The 20,229-nt window shown below is 39.6% G+C and overlaps 1 protein-coding gene across 6 annotated transcripts in view; it reads left to right on the top strand.

The window, feature by feature from the left end:
- Positions 1–4,645: 4,645 nt before the first annotated feature.
- Positions 4,646–20,229, top strand: part of Sytl5 (synaptotagmin like 5) — a 189,734-nt gene continuing 174,150 nt past the window's right edge. For 5 of the 6 annotated variants that reach the window (XM_070040644.1, XM_070040643.1, XM_070040645.1 and 2 more), the window contains exon 1: positions 4,646–4,711. The gene's annotated coding sequence lies outside the window, so the exon portion shown is untranslated. The remainder of the gene's footprint in view (positions 4,712–20,229) is intronic. The other variant, XM_070040642.1, reaches the window with a different exon arrangement.

The following is a 20,229-nucleotide window of genomic DNA, read 5'->3' as shown; positions in this document are numbered from 1 at the left end:
CTCACAATACATCTGCTCTCCTTATTTCATTTGCCATTTCATTATGTGCTGCCTCCCTCCCCACAATGGTGTACTGCTCCACAATTACTAGCAGGTTATTTCAGTGTCATGCAGCTTCGTTGTATTTTGACTCTTTACACCTAGTCCTTTGTGTCAAGTACTGATAAGAATGGAATATTTCTGTGACAAAACAGATTTGTAGTCAGCTTTTGACAGTTTAATGTCATTATATTTTAGAACTATCTTCCAATGAAGAAAGGGTTGAATGGAATCAAACTTAATGATTAAATGGGCTTTTCTGATTAAAAACATTAAGTAACACATCAGGAAGGGTTTATATGATTTGTAAATATTAGTGGTATTTTGGTAAATTCAGAGGAATCTTTTTCTCATAAGCACAACAGCTTTGTTTGTCCATATGGAATGAAACTAAATCAGGTATTGCTTTCTATAGACCGTTTTCCTTTTTCAGAGTTCATCTACTTCCCTCCCTCCTTTCTACCCTTCTTTCTTTTCTCTTTCTCTTTCTCTCCCTCTCTCTCTTTTACACACACACACACACACACACACACACACACACACACACACACACACACACACACATCCCAACCTTGTGTGTTAAGGGATGTCAAAGAAACCACTAACAGTATAGTGGGATAAACTAGGAAGACAGTGAAAGAAAGCAGATTAAGAAAGATGGAAAAAAAAAGAAAGATGACAGGGACTAGATTATGCAGGGCTATTGACCACTGTGAAAATGAGAAGTGTGTGTATATATGTTGGTACTGGGATATGAACTCAGGACCTCTCACTTTTGCTTAGTTTTCTCGTGCATAGCTTGTGCTGTAACCACTTGAGGTATGCCTGGAATCCAGCATTTTGCTGATGAAGTCTAACAGATGAAGCTGGAGTCACAAATTTTTCTGCTGAACTATGATCCATCAAGTCTCAGCCTCCTGAGTAGCTAGGATTACAAATGTTAGCTACAGGTGCCCCACTAGAAGAAAGATTTTACTCTAAGAAAGACAGAAGGACAATGAACATTTTTAAATAAATAAATGATGGCTGGAATTACATTCTAGGGATCTTTCCAGCATCTGTGGGAGAATATGGAATGAAGGGCAGAAACAAAGTGAGCGGTTTGGCCAAATTTATAGTAACACGTAGATGATAGCAACTGGACAGAATGGTAGCAGTGCTGTCTGTAAGAATTGATCAAGTAGTTCTAGATTCTTTTTTGTGTGTATGCCAGTCCCGAGGCTCAAACTCAAGGCCTGGGAGCTGTCCCTCAGCTTTTTAGCTCAAGGCTAAGGCTCTATGACTAGAATGCCCAGCTTTTTGTAGTTAATTGGAGATACAAGTTGCAATGACTTTCCTGTCCAGGCTGGCTTTGAACGTTAAGCCTCAGATTTTAGCCTCCTGAGTAGCTAGAATTACAGGTGCGAGCTACTGGCACCCAGCTTAGATTCATTTTGAAGGTAGACTGGATAATATTTGCTGATGGGTTAGGTACAGGATGTGATTGAGAGTCAATTAAAACACGACTTAGGGACATTTTTAGCTTGAGCATTTATCCAATTCAGTTGCCATTAAACAAGATAGGGAAGACCTCAAAAGACATGAAGCTAGAGAAATTACCAAGATTTGGGTTCTATTAAGCTCAGATAAAAAAATATCAAGGTAAGTTTGAAATTACTATTAATCACCCAGGTGCTGCTAAATAGATGTCTGGAGTCCAGAGAAAATATTTGAATCAAATACAAATGTGAGAGTTATTATCAAATAATTGGAATTTAAAAATATGAGACAGTAATAGGTGCTTGCTAAATATTTGATAACAATCATGGATATACAATTTCTTCTGTTCTAACATGCTTTATATAAAAATAACATGTGAACTTGTAAGTAAGGGGGGACAATGTCAACATAATGCAGAAGCTCTGATAGAGAAATAGAACATTGAGCATAAAAAGAATTGCCTTTAGGTTAGTTGTGCATGGAACGCTTTTACCATTATTTTTAAAGAATTAGAAGTATGGTTCTGCATCCTGTGTGTAGGGTGGTAATCTCCTTGGGCTTTCTCTCCAAAGAGATTACCCTCAACCAAGCATGATTCTTATCGCATTCCACTACTTCCAGACACAGCCCACCTTGATGGCTGTCTCACTGCTTCCTTGGGGCTGGGAAAGTGTCTCAGTGGTAGAGTGCTTGCCTTGCATGCATGAGGTCCTGGGTTCGATTCCTCAGCACCACATAAGCAGAAAAAGCCAAAAGTGGTAGAGTGCTAGCCTTGAGCTGAAGAGCTGTGGGACAGCACCCAGGCCCAGAGTTCAAGCCCCACGACCAACCAAAAACAACAACAAATAGAGTTCTGCTTCCATCTGCACTGTGTCAATGCCACAATTTCTTCTGTTAGTTTCTTGCATTTTTAATATCACCAGGGGGTGTCTTCTAGACACACTAAACTATGTATCTAAGCTCTTCAAAGCACTACCTGTTATATTAATTTTTAAATTTTGCATACGTTTTGAGTGTCGTATCCTAACTCTAGGATTTTTTTTTCTAAAAATCTTGTTAGTTTTAGTGTGTGATTTTTACAGAATGAGAGCATTTTCAGGGTTAGGCACATTGTTTTACATCGTGAATGTTTCACATGTTATTTTTGTCTACATCATTTGGGACTTTTAACTTTTATGAGTTTTACTTTTCCAATCAGATGTAAGGTTAAATAAGAAACTCTGTTAAAATAAAACAAAAAAAAAGCAATGAACAAAAGACTAGCTAAGGGTATGGGCCCAAGCTAGACAGTCTTGTACTAGCTAGCTAGTACTAGCTTGTACTAGCTAGACAGCCATGTACGTGTGATCCTGGAGAGCCAATTAGAATTATTCCTAGAACTGTTACTCTTAATTCCGGTGCTGCCTTAGACACTATGTGCCTTAAAAAATGAGTCATTACAAGAGAAGGCAGAACTGAATTTTAAAAACTCAAGTAAATTATCTTCCATGTATTTCTCCCATTCTTGTTTCCTTGGAAAATTCATAATTGTTTTTCAAGACTTAGTTAGGTAAGTCATTTTTTGGTGAAATTTTTAATGGCCCTGCACTGCAAAAAGGGATGTGACCTTCCTTTTCATTCCTATAAAACCCTGACACATCCTTCTTACAGCATTGTTGTTTCACTTTGTTTTTCTGGTTACTTTTTCCCTTTCCCTATCCTTTAGTCTGTGACTTTATTTTTTTGTAGTGGTGCTGTAGTTTGAACTCAAGGCCTCAATCTTACTAGGCAGGGGCTCTACTATTGAACCACACCTCCAGCTCTTTTTTTTATATAGCTATTTTAAGATAGCTTCTTGGCTTTTGCCTGGCCAGAGTCTAGATAAGATCTTCCTATTTTATATTCCCTGCCCTAGCTGGTGTGATAGTTTAGCCTCATGCCTATCTTTGTTGTTCAGATGGAGTCTTGCAAAGTTTTTAGCTTGAGCTGGCTTTTTGTGGCAATCCTTCCTATCTCAGCCTACTGCATTAGAACGGATGACAGGTGCACCTTGGTCAGCAGTTAGTTGAGATAGGTTCTCCTGAATTTTTGTCCTGGCTGGCTCCACACAAGCATCTTCTTAGATCCAATCTTTCTAAGTACTTAATATTACAGGTGTGAGACACCAGCACCGTGCTTGGAAGTATCGCTTCAACAAGTCCTGACAACCTGTGGCATCTAGTGTGACCCAATGAGACATCACCACCAAACCTAGCTTGGGTAGAGACTTGACTGCTCTTCCCACTGTAAGTCAGATTTAGCAGTTGTCTACTGGCTCACTAAGGTCTTATCATTTCCCAATAGTACTTTTCTAGAACCCGAGGAGATCTGAAAGAGGAAGAACTCGAAGAAGAACCCTAGAAGAGGTCTTCTAGGAGGTGGGAATAACTTGCGAGTTTGAATATCCCAAGTACAGACACTAAATGTGGAAGTGTCTGGACACCGGCCAGCGGCAAGCAAGTCAGATGGGCAAAGGAGAGTAAAGAGGAGGATTGCTTAAAGGTAGGGCTCGAGGAGAGGGATGGTATACAGAAAAGGAAACCTCTGGAATCTTGAGGAGTCTTCACGCGTCCCTGGGCTGAGGAGGATCTGGTGCTACCACAAGGGGGAGACCGAGGATCATGGGGTCTGGCGGGAGGGCTGTTCAGAAGTCCAGCATCCTGGAGCTGGTTTGGCACAGCTTGCGGAAAGGCTTTCACAGCACCTTGTTGAGTTCCCTTGTGGAAGGTACGCGTGTGGCGCTCAGATTGCCAGTCTGAGGGCAGCGGGACCTGGAGTGGCGGGTGCCACACAGAGGGAGGAGGGCGGGGAAGGCTCTGGTCCTGTGTCGGCACGCGGTTAACTGGAAAGGCGGGCTGTGCGTAGCGCGCCTCAATAGTCGCCGCTTGGGGGCGTGGGGCAGTAAGCCGCGAGATCAGGGGCGGCAGGAGCCCGCCTCCCGGCGCGCAGTCCAGATACCTCCCGGAGGCGGGGAGTGAGAGGGGCGCCGCGAGACGAGAGGCGGGCTCCGAGCGAACCAGTGAGTCACTCCTCTCCCCTGGGGTGTGAGCGGGACTTGCCTCCTTCCCCCGGTCGCATTTCAGCTCGGGTTCTTCGACTCTCCCCCCACCCCCCTCCAACAGATTGCCCCCTGTGGAGGCGAGAGCTGCCGCCTTTCGTTCTAAGTGAGGATCAGGTAAGTTTCTTGTCTTTTGATGCCTTTTGTTGTGGGGAGGGGGTTGTTTTCCAGTCTGTGTCTCTGCCTTTGCTTTCCACTCCTTCTCTCCTTTGGAGACGGAAAGTTCGATTTTAAAAACGCAGCAGAGAATTGTCAAATCCAGGTAGACCTCAGTCAAACCGAACTCTGGAGCCATATTCTTAATTTCCCGGGTACCTACAAATGCCTGGATGCGGCGTTCATGGGGATAGGCATGTTTAATTTCTTTCGTGTTTCCCTCCCCCCCCCAACACTTTCTTTCTGGGGGTTCTTAGAGGTGGGGATAGGAGAGCTCGAAGGCTGAGCCGGGATCCTCTTCCAGGGTGAGTTGAGTTCTTCGTTCTTGGGGAGGTGGCAGATGTTTTACGGCAGCTTGAGTTGAGATCTTGGAACCACCTTTCCCACCCAGTCCAGGACATACTAGAATTGGAAGGTAATTGCAATTGCATACCTATCTAGTCGTGGACAGAATAGAAATCCATGTAAATGCCACCACAATGTTGAATCAATTCTGTGAAGGACTCGATTGAATATTATATTGTGAATATATCGTGCCTCAGGAAAATTTTATTAGACGATTGCTGGTCTTAGTCTGTTTTAGAATATTACATTGTTAATGTACCATATCCCAGAAAAATTTAGAAGGCTACTGCTGCTCTTCTTTCTTCTTCTTCTTTTTCTTCTTCCTTCTTCTTTCTTCTTCTTCTTTCTTCTTCTTCAAGAGGCTTCAAATCCTATTTCTCTTGCAAGAAAATCAATGAAAATCTATTCTGTTTCTTGTGAGGATTTAATAATGCTAAGCTACATGTTAGTTTTTCTTCCAGCAATGTGTCTGTGTATGGGGGGGGGGAGGGTTGCTAACATTAACTGCTTTAAAAAATCAAGGAGAGAAACTGTTCTTCCTTTCTTTTTTTTCTATTTTAAAATTTTTTTCTCAGTCATGGGGCCCTAACTCTGAGCCTGGGCACTGTCCCTCAGCTCTTCAGCTCAAGGCTAGCACTCTACCACCTGAGCCACAGCGCCACTTTTGGCTTTTTCTGCTTATGTGGGGCTGAGGAGTCGAACCCAGGGCCTCATGCATGCAAGGCAAGCACTCTACAACCGAGCCACCTTCGCAGCTCCCTTGTTCTTCCTTTCTTTATGATGAAGCTGGGAAAGCGGTTCTGTAACTGTTAAATAGGCATTAATTATTGCTGTCGTTTTTGCTTAGAAGTAACAGAGATCCTTCTGGAATGCTGAATTTGTGGCCCATGTTGACAACTGATGGTTTTATCCTCAGTATTGTTTGGTTTGATGCAGTGTTAACAGGTGGTTTTAATTTCATACACAAATTGATCTGGTTGTTGAAAACATCCCAACTGATATGCAGAGCACAGCATGCCCCCCCATGTCTTTTATCCTGCTTTCTGGAACAGAGGAAGATGGGTGAGGCAATCTTAACTGGCAGTTGATTGATCCCTAATCACAAATTGCTTTTTCCTGAATTACCATTCTCTCTATAGTCTGTGATAATAGAAAAGAAACACCCTTGAAAAACAGTACTGAACTTTAAGAATTTAATCAAGTCACAGGGATGCTATTTTATTTTATTTTATTTTGTCAGTAGTGAGGCTTGAACTCAGGGCCTGGGTGCTGTCCCAGAGCTCTTATTTGCTCAAGACTAGTGCTCTACCACTTTGAGCCACAGCTCCACTTCCAGTTTTCTGGTGGTTAATTGGAGATAAGAGTCTCATGGACTTTCCTTCCCAGACTGGTTTTGAACCACGATCCTCATACCTCACCCTCCTGAATAGCTAGGATTGTAGTAGGATGCTATTTTAGATTTGGGTGATGTCTATGATGATCCTCTTCTAATGACCTTTCTAGAGAGCCCCCCAAATTATGTTTGTCTCCTCTCTGATAACCATTCTCTTCTTTGCATACCCCTATCATAGCTCTTACCACCTTGTGACTCTTGCTTTATATGCTAAGTTTTTTCAGGTTAGTAAAATTTCTTTGAAGGCAGGTATGAGTCTTACTCATATTTGAATTATTGGTGCTCAGTGAAGTGTTGAAAAGATAAGGGAATAAATGAATGAATGAATTGGACAGTACATATTGGTTTTATCATTCATTGAATACCAACTAGAGAAGCTTTCCCTTCACAGCTTGAATAAAATTCTTGTAATTCAACAGGTACACAAATGCGAGTCATCAGACTACATGATATCCTAAATAAATAAATAAATAAATAAATAAACACATTGATTTAGTAACTATGAATATGTATACATATATGTACATATATACACATACATCTACATATACTACATACATGTATGTATATATGTATAAATACAAATGTACATATGTATATGTACACATATGTACATATATTGCTCTGGATATAACAGAAAAGTTGACTTAAAGTGGATTTAGCAAATAGATAAATCTGATACAGGTGATAGCTTTGGCTTTATAATGTCAGAGTCCTGGGACAATGCTTTCCCCTTAGGGTTTCAGAATGGCTCCAACAGCTCCAGGCATTGTATCTTTAACCCATGTTCAAAGATAAGAAATAGGAGGAAGAAAGAGAAGGAATATTTTCTCTTGTGAAATTTTCTCTTTTTAGAAAGCAAATACCTTTCTTCAAAGTTCCCTAACAGATCTCTCTTTTAGCACATTAGCCAGAACTGGGGTGCATAGTTGCAGGCAGATTAAGTAGCATGATCTGTCTAGATCAGTGCTCAAACTTTAGAATCACCATGGAGAAATTGTTAGAGCCAGATTACTGGGGTTCAGTCTCAGGATTTTGGCTTCATAGATTTGGGACACAGCTAAAGATACTGCATTTCTAATAAGTTCCCAGATGATGATGGTACAGCTTGACTAGGGAAGATACTTGACAGGCAACAGATCTCTGACATTTTGAGACTTTATGGCATTGGACAAGTCAAGGTCCTTAGATACATGATTGTATGAGAAGTTTATCTGTGACAGCCCCAATCTTAGTTGCTGATACTATCTGCAATCAAGTGAATACTTTTTCGGCCCATAGGACAGAGGATGGGAAGATGTGGGTGATGTAGTATTGAGATTTCTTTAAATCTTCCCCAAAATAGAGATAGATGGATATAGAGGCTACACGTTAGCCCATTTGTCTCTGTGTCTGTTCTCCAGTCACAAAACTGATTTGCAGCTTGTTGTTCTACCAGTTCAAAGAAGCTTGCATGCTTGCTATATGTGATTTCTTAAAGAATTAATTATTCTAAAAATTTTATTTCACAAAGGATATAAAATTTCTTAAAGCACGTTAATTTCATTTTTTCTAGTTCATTGACATTATTTCTACATGAATCCAATGGTAAACTATATCAAATAGTATCCCCACTCCAAATAACTGGAGATGAGAAAAAGATGTTACTTGCCCTTTTAGAGTTAAATTAGTAAAATCCACATCTGTGGATGTTATTACTCACTTATGAGATATAAAGATTATATATCTACATCTATATCTATATTCCATATAATATACCAGTATACATACATATGTAATATTTGCTGTGTTCTCTGTATTTATGTTTATTCAATTTGTAATCCAGTGCATGTTTTAAGCAAAGATATAATCTGTTCTCTGATATTCTATTTACTCTGGAGCTACATTAAAGAATGAGTCTTACTGAAGTGTTTTCTTCTTAACTTCTCCAAAGTTGTGCCAGATGTTTACAGCCTAGCTTCTGAATACATTTACTGATACCATGAATGCTTTGCGTTTACCCTCAAGATTTGGCCATTGTTTCCCACATTCTTGGTGGGTTTGGCCAGCAATTAGTAGTGCACCTCCTAGCTCTGTCCAGGAGAAGAAGTTGCCTGTTGTATTCATCTGCCAATCATGTGACCCACACGGTAAGATGAACTCAGTTGTGCAGATGGATGCAACAGGCTATGAGAGCCCAGTGCTATTAGGCATTTAAATTGGGTAACAAATTCTGTTCCTCCTGATTTCATGCTCAGCAATCAACCGTATGATGCCACATGTTCAATGCCTTGGGGGAATGGATAACCTGGTCAGGGTGTCTGGTCTGCCTGACAGTTATATTTTTCACTGCAAATTACTGAGCCATCACTTTGGCCTTAACACTTATGAGTGTTACAAGTGTGAGTCAGCATCCAGAACTCTCAAGCATGATCAATTCAGGGACGCTGATAGGATCAGTTTTCTGAGACAGTTATCTCCATGCCAGGCCCAGATGCTGATGACTCACCAAAGCATTAAAACTAGATAGTATTTATTAAGCATTTTCTGCATACAAGGCACCATGTAATTTTCTTTACACTATCTCATTTAGTCCTCATATTAACTTTGGGAGTTAGTTTTGGTATTTTCATTTTACAAATATGTAGACTCATATGTAGTTACAAACCTTGCCCCAAATGAACACAGTGGCAGAAACTATCATGTTTTTTTTTTCCAGTCATAGAGCTTGAACTCAGGGTTTGAGGGCTGTCCCTGAGCTTTTTTGCTCAAGGCTAGTGCACTACCACTTTTCATTCCAGGACTTTTTTGATGTTTTAGTATGGAGACCTGTGGAATGCCCTGGCTCTCGCACATGTGAATTACAGAATGTAAAGGCATGAAAGGCCTAAGTGTCAACCCTTGTATAATATAAGGTAAGAGGTAGAGATAAATTTTTCCTTCTATCTTTGGCCAGATAATTCTCATCTGTATTTCAGTATGTTGTTTCCAAGAGGTTCTTAGATATCTAAGCAAGATTTAGCTATATTTTTCTACAGCCAAGTCACAAATATCTTCATCTACGGGTTTTCTATTTTATTTTCCCTTTTTCCCACTTCCCCACTTCGTTCTGGAATAATTTTCTAAATATAAAGCATGCAGTCTTTTTCTCAGATTCTGTATTGCAGGCCAGCACAGGTTCAGATAGTGGATAGTCTTTAATTCTTCTTTTTTTTTTGCGGGGGGGGGGGTCCGGTTGTGGGGCCTAACTCTGAGCCTGGGCACTGTCTCTCAGCTCTTCAGCCCAAGGCTAGCACTCTACCACTTGAGCCACAGCGCCACTTCTGGCTTTTTTTTTTTCTGTGTATGTGGTGCTGAGGAATCGAACCCAGGGCCTTGAGCATGCAAGGCAAGCGCTCTTCCACTGAGCCACCTTCCAAGCCCCAATCTTTAATTATTCTGTACTGATAAAATATTGGCCTAGTGGGAGGTGATTAGATCATTGGGGGAACTGACCTTGGAAAAGATTCACATGATTCTCATTGGACCCAAGTTATAATGAGAGTAGATTAATAAAGAGATGCCATCTCTCACACTTGGCTCTTTCTGCATGTAGCTAGTATCTTTTCTGTTTCTTCACTATGTTGTGATAGAGTCAAGAAGACCCTCATGAGAGACTGAATGTATTTGGCACCTGATCTTATACTTTCAACACTGTGAGTACTTTATAAAGTACCTGGCCTTGGGTATTTTGTTATAGCAACAGAAACAGACTAATACAGACATTATCTTATGAAGCTAATATCTGCAAATCCTATGACTCAGTAACTTTAGTTATGACTAATGGAGAAATTCTCCTGCTTGTAAACCAGTAACTCTCCTTAGGAATGTTCACAGAAACATGATTCTTAAGAGAAAAATCTTGGAAAATTTTCTGTTGTTATAAAAATAAATAAATTTGAAACATGAACTTATTATTTCTCAGCAGACTAAAATGAATTAATCATTGCTTTAGTCAAAAACAGAGATTCATATTATAAATAAAATAGTGAAAAACCAAATCACCAAAGATTTAATGCAGTTAAGTATTAATTTTTTGTAGTTCAAGAATGAGTACTACTGAACAATACCTCATGAGGAATCTTATATGCATGATAAATTATGGTAAACCCAGTATTCAAGAGAGTGCTGGAAAGATGGATGGGACACATAGGAACAAACAGTAAAGCACTGGCATTAGTAATGATCTTTGTCTTGGAGTAGATGATGGGCTCATAAAGGCTTTTATTATTTTCATTTATAACTTAGTAAATATAATATTGATTCTTTTGTGTGTATTATATAATTTAAAGAGAAAAACAAAGGAGGGGGTAACAATGCTCAACAAGAAATGGACTCATTACCTTTCTCATGTAACTGTAGAGCATCTTTACGGTAAAATAAAATTTTAAAAAATGAAAAATGAAATCACCACTGACAAATATGCTTGACTAACAAAGGACTGCCTTGGTGAAAGTCTTTTGTAGCTTTACTCTGAACTAATGGCTCTTAGATACAGTGCTTCCCATCAGGTACTGCACTTCTCCTTTTTGTTACCAGGTATATAGTAGACAACAAGAGTGGCAAGGTACAAGATCCAGTTTTCCTTATTGCCCTTAAGGACTATGTTCTCTATTAATGCAGAAAGAAACAGTCTGTTGTATCTGTGCTGCCCTGTGTACCCTTGCCTCTGGTTTCTGTGTGACCCCAGGCTGTCCAATGCTCTGTTGCACACAATTTCACTGTTGGTATCGGCACAACATTCATAGATTACAGTCTTCCTTGTTTGCATGGTGTGTGTGTGTGTGTGTGTGTGTGTGTGTGTGTGTGTGTGTGTGTGTGTGTGTGTGTGTGTGTGTGTGTGTGTGTTTTGGGGGTGGAACAGTGGTAATGAGTAGGGAGTCTATTGGCATGATTCTTTTAGAGTTTATTAACAATGCTGCCATACAAAATACGATTATGCCAGATTTTGAACTCTAGGCAAGGGTTTATAAACATTAAAATCTTTTGTGTAATGTTACCTTTGATGAAGCCTATGACTCTCTTATAATGATAGTGGCTTAAAATTATTAAAATCAAACAGAGCCAAGTGCTGGTGGCTCATATCTATAATCATAGCTACTCAGGAGGTGAACATCCGAGGAACAGTTTGAAGCTAGGCCAGGCATGAAAGTCCCTGAGACTCTTATCTCTAATTTACCACCAAAAATCGGGAAGTGGAACTGTGCCTCATGTGGTAGAGAGCTAGCTGTAAGCAAAAAATCCTAAGGGGTGGTACCCAAACTCTAAGTTTAAGCCCCAGTACTAGTACAAATAAACCAAACACATTAAATTACAAAGGAAACGTATTGAAATAAGTTATCATATTATTTCAAAAATTGAGTTTATAATTACATATGTGTATATACATATATTCACTATATATTTATCTATGTATGTATATATATATATATATATATGTATCTGTTCTCCATTTATTAAATGGCAGAGTCTAACAGTGGGTCTAATGACAACCCAAATTTTAAAGTTGAAATTAGCATAATGGAAATGAATGTTAACTATCATAGTGATGATCATATTATGTGAAAAATATCTAATTTCTTTTGGTGACAAAGTCACAAATATTTCTAATATTGTTGTAGTTCGTTGCTTGCCATTTTTGGGTTTGGACTCAGGGCCTGACATTTTCTAGGCAGGTGCTCTACTGCGGAGCCACTCCTCCAACTCTATATTTTGCACATTATTTTTATGACAGTAGCATGCCTGCACTGAGATCTGTCTATTTTAGATTTCTTGTCATTGCTCAGATGACACAGGCATGCCACCTTGTCCAGATTCTCTCTACTGAGATTGACTGTATTGGATCTTCCTCTCTGGGCTGGCCTAGAGTCTCCCAAGTGTGAGCCACTGACACCAGCTTCTTGCCTATATTTTTACTTGAAAGAAATGCTGAATTTCAGTTTCAAATTATGAACATAAAGATGTAATTATTTTCTTATTCAAGTTCATGAACTCTAAATTCTGTCCTTATATCCTAGGGGGTCAAGTGAGTGTCTACAGATCCCAGGTGGAGATAAAATGACTATGAAATAATATGTTAACCATGTACCACAAGAAAGGTACTTTATTTCTTCATGAAATAAGGCAAAGGCATGGGTGCAGCCTCTGAGGACCTTATATGTCACTTCTTTGGAAGCAATACTCTATACTTCCTTTGGGAAATCTTGCCTCTTCCCAAAGGAATTGATATTCTCATTACATTCACTGGTCTCCCTTTTCCACTTGATTTCCCCACTGGAGTCATCTGCTACAGAATAACTCTCTGGTGAGTCTCATGACAGCAAAGGTGAACTTCGGTTCCCTGAATGTTGTCTCCTTTAAGACCTTCTCAACTGGTGAGAGTTATCATGAGCAGAGTCCATGCAACCTGTTCTAATTCTCCACTAAGAATACTTATTCTCAGAGATAGTACAATCCAAAAATATGAAGAAATGAAAGTACCGAATGGCCCATATGTGAATAGTGTACATTTATTAAGCAGTTCAGGTATACTAGTTCCTTATTTATCCCACAGCCTCTGTCAAATGGGCTCATTACTTGGCTGTTTACTGAGCTACAGACACCTAGCTCCTGTTTGAAATTTCTGCTTGGTTGAGACTGATGAGGTATTTAGACAGTGTCATTTGTATCTTCCATAATACATACTGATAAACAAATTCACTGATTGATTCATTTTTCTAATTATTTCAGAATTAATAGTGGATATGTAATATATTTACTTTGGGAAGTTTTGGCTTATAGAAAAAAATGTAAAGATAGAACAGAGAGTTGAATATACCTATATCAAATTTACCCTTTATCAACATCTTACATTGGCATGGCACATTCATCACAGTTGCCCAAGCAATAATGATTATATCATCATTGACTAAAGCTTATGCTTTATTCAGATTTCCTGAAGTTTTACTTAATAGTCTCCCCCCACCACAGGGTCACATGCATAATATATTCAGCCTATATATTTTCTTAGGGTCTTCTTAGGATCTCCTTGGCTATGACATTATTCAGACTTTCCTTATTTGCAATAATCTTGATGGGTTTAAGAACTACTGATCAGGTGCTTTGTAGGATGTCTCTCAGCTAGGACTTTTCTGATGGTGTTTATTTAGATAAACTTGGGGTTGTATGCTGTGGGGAGAGCAATCACCAAAGTGAAGTGCTATACTCAATATATTGTACCAAGAGGATATACTGTCAACATTATTTACATTTTTGGCAGCACTTGGATTTGAACTCAGGGCATTGTACTTACTAGGCAGATGCTCCACCATTTGAGCCACACCTCCAGCTCTTTTGCTTGAGTTATTTTTCAGGTAGGTTCTTGTGGGGTTTTTTGTTACTTTTGTTTTGTTTTGTTTTGTGCTGGTCCTATGACTTGAACTCAGGGCCTCATCACTGTCCATAGCATTTTTTGCTCAACTAGTGTTCTACCACTTGAACCACAATTCCATGTCTGGCTTTACTGGGTATAAAAGTCTCATTAATCTTCCTGTCCTGGATGACTTTGAACTGTGATCCTCAAATCTCAGCCTCCTGAATAACTAGGATTACAGGTGTGAGCCACTGGTGTCCAGAGGTTCCTGTACTTTTTGTCCAAGGCCAAAGTTGGGCCAGGATCCTTCTATTAGCTTAATCTCCCTCATAGCTGGGATTATAGACATGAATTAGCTTGTTGATTGAGATGAGGGGCTCTATTTTTGCCTGGATTAGCCTTACCCTTGCTCTTCAACCCCCTTTGCTCCACATGGTAGAAGATCCTGCCTTGCCTGTTCTGGAACCCATGATGGTAATTGTTGATAGAAGACATTTCCACCAAATGAAAATCACTGGGTGTAGGTGTATTTATTGATTGGACACATGAAGCCTTTATTTGTTTTTTTTTTTCCCTCTCTGAAGATTTTATTCCAGTTAAATATTTGCTGAAAGATTTTGGTGACCTTTTTGGTTTTTAATTTAATAGGTAAAACCATACTTCGACCAGCACTAAAAAACCCCGAAAAAAAACTGCTGCAGAATTTTTTTTTAAATTTTATTTTATTTTATTTGAGAACATACTGTACAGAGGGGTTACAATTACATTGGCAGGATAATGCATACATTTCTTACCAAGCATTGCAGCCTCCTCCTTTGTTTACCCTTCACCTCCCTTCCCAGCCTCCCCCCTCCCCCCCACCCAATCATACCCCCCTCCCCCCCCCCCACACCAACATTGTAAAGCTTGCTTTGACATGACATTTTGTAATTCTCCTTGTTGCAACAGGTCCACCTGAATCCTTAAACGACTTGTTTGTCCCCATCTCCTCCACATGTTATACTGACATCAAATAAAGTGAAAGTGGGGGTCTGCTGCAGAATTTTAAGGGGTGATTTATTACATTTTTCTGAAAAAAATTAAGTATTTAGCTGTATAACTATTATCTGGACCCTTGACTGGTAAAAGGAGGAAACCTTTGGAATATGTATAGCTTCATGATCATATGGTGTATGAACATTCCCAACAGTGGCAATGTGATCAGAACATTTACTTGGATGTTCAAAAGGTATTGTGGTATTGCCAAGATACTAACTTGTCCCAGATGGCTTTGTGCACTCAGTCATTGGGTTTAATATCCCCTGTGTATTGTTGAAAAATCTAAATAAAGAATGATGATCTACTCAGATAACTAGGAATTTGTGGCAACCACTCATTATTTTGTTATTTTCTAAAGTAGTTTTCCCCTCCTCCTATGTTATGAATAATATTTGTGACAAGGTCTGAACCATCTGCTCAACGATGTGTGAGACTAGAATGAGGACTTTGTTCATGGGACAGCTTCCTCCAAAGATGAGCCTCCACCTCCACCTCTCTCATCTCTCCCACCACTTCCCCCATATACTCTTCGCCCACAGCCAACTGTTGTAATCATGGTCCTCTGATAAATCATACACATTTCTACCTTTCTTTGCTCCCTAGCATTCTCTGGGTATCTATCATATACTATCTAAAACCTGGTCTGACCTAGACCAAGGAAAAACTTAGCTATAAATCCAGAATTCTCCTGATTTGTTATCTTTGCCAACTGCTCCCTCCTCTGAACTTCCTTTTGTTTTATTTTGTTGGTTGTGGAGCTTGATCTCAAGGCCTGGTTGCTGCCCCTGAGCTCCCACTTTGAGCCACAGCTCTACCACCGGTTTTTGAGTGGTTAATTGGAGATAGGAGTCTCATGGGGACTTTTCTGTCTGGTCTGGTTTTGAATCAAACTGCAGTCCTCAGATTTCAGCCTCCTGAACAGTTCCTGAGTAGCTAGGATTACAGGTGTGATCCACCAGTGCCTGGCTAAACTACTAGTATATCTGTACTTTTTGTCTTTTCTTGAGGTCTATTCATAGCTAAACAGTTTCTGACAATGCAAATAGACTAACTCTCCATATATCCCCAACTCTTATATCAATGCCATATAGGTACAATCAGGTCTCAAGTTAATGAGGTGTGTTGCAGGAAACCTCCAGTATGTCACTATAGAGTTTGGGTAGCAACATTTTCTGCATTTCTCAGGAGTTTCTTGCACAGGCAGTACTAACATATGACTTACTCTTGCTTTGTAAAGAGCTTCATGATTCCTTTGTTATAATGGGTCATATAATTCCTTTACTGCTTTTCTCCATTAATAGAAAGGAAAAGTCTTTTGCCTCAGATTTTTTTTTTTTTTGCTTTATGTGCATGATGTGCTGAAGCTACATGGCCTTTGGCCTGTAGAATTGACCGAACATCTCACCTAACCCTGAACAACCTTAAAGGAGAGGTCATTATAAGTCCTATTTGTGAAGTATAAAGAAGTTAAGTACCTTAATGTTTTAAGCTATTAAGCAAAGGAGGCAGGATCCATATAAAGAATCTGGCTCCCACATCTATGCTGTTAACCTGCTTTTGTTGAGGCCCAGATAATGTCCTTTAGACGATCCTTGAACCCTGTGTTTCCTGGATCAGTAAGTTTAAACAAATAAAAGTGATTGCTAATCCAAGAACCTGCTCAGTTACTTCCATTGGGCTGCCAAGGATCCCAGAACACCCTCTTAGTGAAAGAACTAAATGAGTGGGAATTAAGTGTATTACTTTACCCCACTACAAAATACAAGATTTCAGAACCATCACTGTCATTAGATCACAGCTGGTGCATAAGCAAATACAGAGCCAGAATGTGAAACCATGCCAAGGAAAGTGTACTAGTTGGAATGCTGCCATTTCCACTTACTGGCTATAGGAAAGGATTGTTACTTGGTCTCTAACCTAACACTTATAAATACTAAGTGGTAACTATTATTTGTATGCCACAAATATTCCTTTAGCTATCTGACTTTCCTTATGACAAAGAATAGTCTCACTAGCTTTAACATGTCTTAGAAAGCTGCCTGCCTGTCTCTCAATGGATTAGCATAAACCTGTCAGTAAATATGACATGAGGGAATAGTGATAGAGAAATAATGGATAACCAAGAAGTGTGGATTATCAGGAAGACTTTGCTTTGTTAATGGAAGAATGAGTTGGGGGAAAAAAGGAGTGAGTCACTCTAGACAATGAAATGCTACCAACTGAGGATTTAATGTATTGTTTTATGACTGTAGCTTGATTCCTATTATTTATCTCTTATTAATTGAGGGAAACAGCAGTCTGTTTTTGGCTTTGTTAGTTTCCTAGATGAGACATCCACTTTGAACACTACAACCAGATGTTACCCCTACTACCTCACCTACTACCTCACATCACAAATCAAATTTCCAATGATTCCTGAAGGTTTAGCAGTGCAAAAACTGTTGTTGGAGCAAAGTATAGTGGCTCACACCTATAACCCCAGCACTTGGGGGACATATATTGGGAGAATCACAGTTTAAGGCCAGCACAGGCAAAAAGTGAGACTCAATCTTAAGGAAAAGAACTAGGCCTGATGGCGCGTGTTTGTCATCCTACCTGTGTAAGAGAAATAAATTAGAAGGATTGATATCGAGGGCGCCTCAGCAAAAAAATGTGATACCCTATCTCAAAAGTAAGCAAAGCAAGTAGAAGGCCAATAGCTCAAAGCTGTACTATAAGCTACTTAAGAGGCTGAGATCCAAAGGACTACAGTTCAGAAACAGCCTAGACAGAGGCCTGTGAAACTCTGGATCAAAAAAACAAACAGCAAAAAGAAGGGCTTGAGAAATGGCTTAAATTATAGAACACTGGCTGAACAAGGAAGCTGAACAAATTTGATGCAGGGAGTTCAAACACCAATAATGCTCCCACCCTTCAAACTAAACAAAGCAAAAAAGGGATAGGAACATAGGTCAGGCAGTAGAGTGTCTACTTAGCAAACACAGGCTTCTGAGTCCAAACCCTAGTACCAACAACATTAAAAATATATATATTGTTGCTACGTACTTTCTCTTTTGGAGTACTTCCTGCAACAGGTTCAGAATGAAGAGTAGATGAGTATCTATGGCAATATCACCTTACCTCCCTTAGGATTATGTTTGGGGAAGGCTTCTAATGGAAAGATTTTTAGAATCCAATACTTGAATTTTCTAGTTTAAATTTTTCTGACTTAATATTCAAGTATTGAAGAAAAAGCCTGGATGGCCCTAAAATAAAATTCTAGGACTTAACAGCTAATGATCCATTCTAAAGAGGAAGGTTGAAGTAATTAATAAAGTAAGTAAATATTAATATAGAGGAAAGGTAGGTGTACTTTTTTGGAGTAATTAAATAGAACTTTTCATTTCATTTTGTGCTATGACTTGGAATTTTTCATTTGTGCACATTTGTTCTCACATGTGGCTTCTGGTGATGGTGTTTATTGCCCTTAGAAACAAAGGCACCTCTATAGAGCAATTAAACTATGTTTAATTCTTTTGCCTTCAGAGATCTAGTGGAAAGGCTATATTACTTCTCCCTTTCAAAAGCCAGGAACAGGTTATGTGTGTAAGCTAGGAATTACATTTCTCCATCAGTATATTTGAGGAGCCCTGGGTACTCTGCCATGTGTCACAAGTTCATCATGATTATCTCATGTTCCCTCATTTAGCTGATTACATACACAGCAGCTTTTCTCTGTCACCTCTGTTTCTTACTAAATGACTTTCTGACCCTTTTCCTTCCCAAACTGTGGGCAAGGGCTTCTTTCTCAATGTCCAGCCAATAGAAAGCTGTCTTAAGCTGTGCATCACTGGCTCAGGCCTGTAATCTTAGCTTCTCAGAAGGCTAAGATTTGGGAGAACTAAGGATTTCAGTTCTAAGCCAGCCCATGAAATTCTTGTCTCCAGTTAATCACAAAAAAGTTGGAAGGGGAGGTATTTAAGCTCTCTCTCTCTCTCTCTCTCTCTCTCTCTCTCTCTCTCTCTCTCTCACACACACACACACACACACACACACACACACACACACGGAGAGACAGAGACAGAGCTGTATTGTTTAAGACTTGTGGATAATTAATGTTGGGGAATTACAATGCAGATAGGAAATATTAAACTTTATATCATATACATTATGCATTTGCTTCGTTGGTCCTGTCCCTTTGCAAACAGGTCAACCTCTTCATTTTCCTTATCTCTTGGCTCGAAATAAGAAGGCAAAAGCCCATCTGTTTCCATCTGTAAGGGTTGTTCTTTTTAGACTCTCCTTTCTTTTATATACTCCATGCTAGTGGAGATAAAAGCTCTTCAGAGTCGTCGTAAGCATTGCCAAATGGACCCTGGGCATAACATTCTGTAGAACAATGGGTTCTACAGAACCCATTGCTCCTCATGTAGAAAGGTCTGTTTATAGTTTATTTCTCCTTTTTCAATAGTGCAGTTTCATGTGTGAAATCTCTGACCTGCTTAGCTGCAAAAGCTCCGAGGGTAGTGCCTCTGAGGAGCTGGGTGAGGTTAGGGTGGCAGATGCTCCCAGTACTCTGGAAAGTAGAAACAGAAGGAGGTCAGGTTCAAGGCCAACCTGGTCTACTTAATGAGAACCTACCTCAAACAAAAAGGAAACAAAACAAAGCAAAAAGAAACAGAATTACAAGAGTTTCAATATTGTAAGGTTTAAAGGCTAAAATGACATGGAAGCTAGAAGACAGTTAAAATATATTTTTAAAAACTTCTGTACTTAGTTGAGAATACATGGAAAGATTTTATAGATTCATTAATTGGATTTTTTTTTGCCAGTCCTGGGGCATGAACTCAAGGCCTGGGCACTGTCCCTGAGCTTCACTTTTTTGCTCAAGGCTAGCACTCTACCACTTGAGCCACTGCGCCGCTTCCGACCTTTTCTGTGTATGTGGTACTGAGGAATTGAACCCAGAGCTTCATGCATGCTAAGCAAGCACTCTACCACTATGCCACATTCCCAGCCCCAGATTTGATAGATTCATGACTCTAGTAGGTGGGACTACTTGTGTTAGAAAACCACTACCACCTTCATCAATCAGTCTTTGTGTTAAAGAATACTTAAGCTTGTTTAATCAGTACTATGAATCTTATCTTCAAATCTTATTTCTAATGTTAACTGCTTCTGATTTCACTCTTTTTCTTTTTTTGTGTGTACCTCTTCTGGGGCTTGAGCTCAAGGCCTGGCCAATGTCCCTGACGCTTTTTTTTTTCCCCCGGTACTGAGGCTTGAATTCAGGGCCTGGACACAGTCCCTGGGCTCAACCACTTGAGCCACAGTATTGCTTCATTATATTTGGAA

The sequence above is a fragment of the Dipodomys merriami genome, unplaced genomic scaffold (genome assembly GCF_024711535.1).
Source record: "Dipodomys merriami isolate MVZ:Mamm:240054 unplaced genomic scaffold, mDipMer1.0.p SCAF_3, whole genome shotgun sequence".
Taxonomy (NCBI): Eukaryota; Metazoa; Chordata; class Mammalia; order Rodentia; family Heteromyidae; genus Dipodomys; species Dipodomys merriami.
This window is presented reverse-complemented; position numbering and strand designations above follow the sequence as displayed.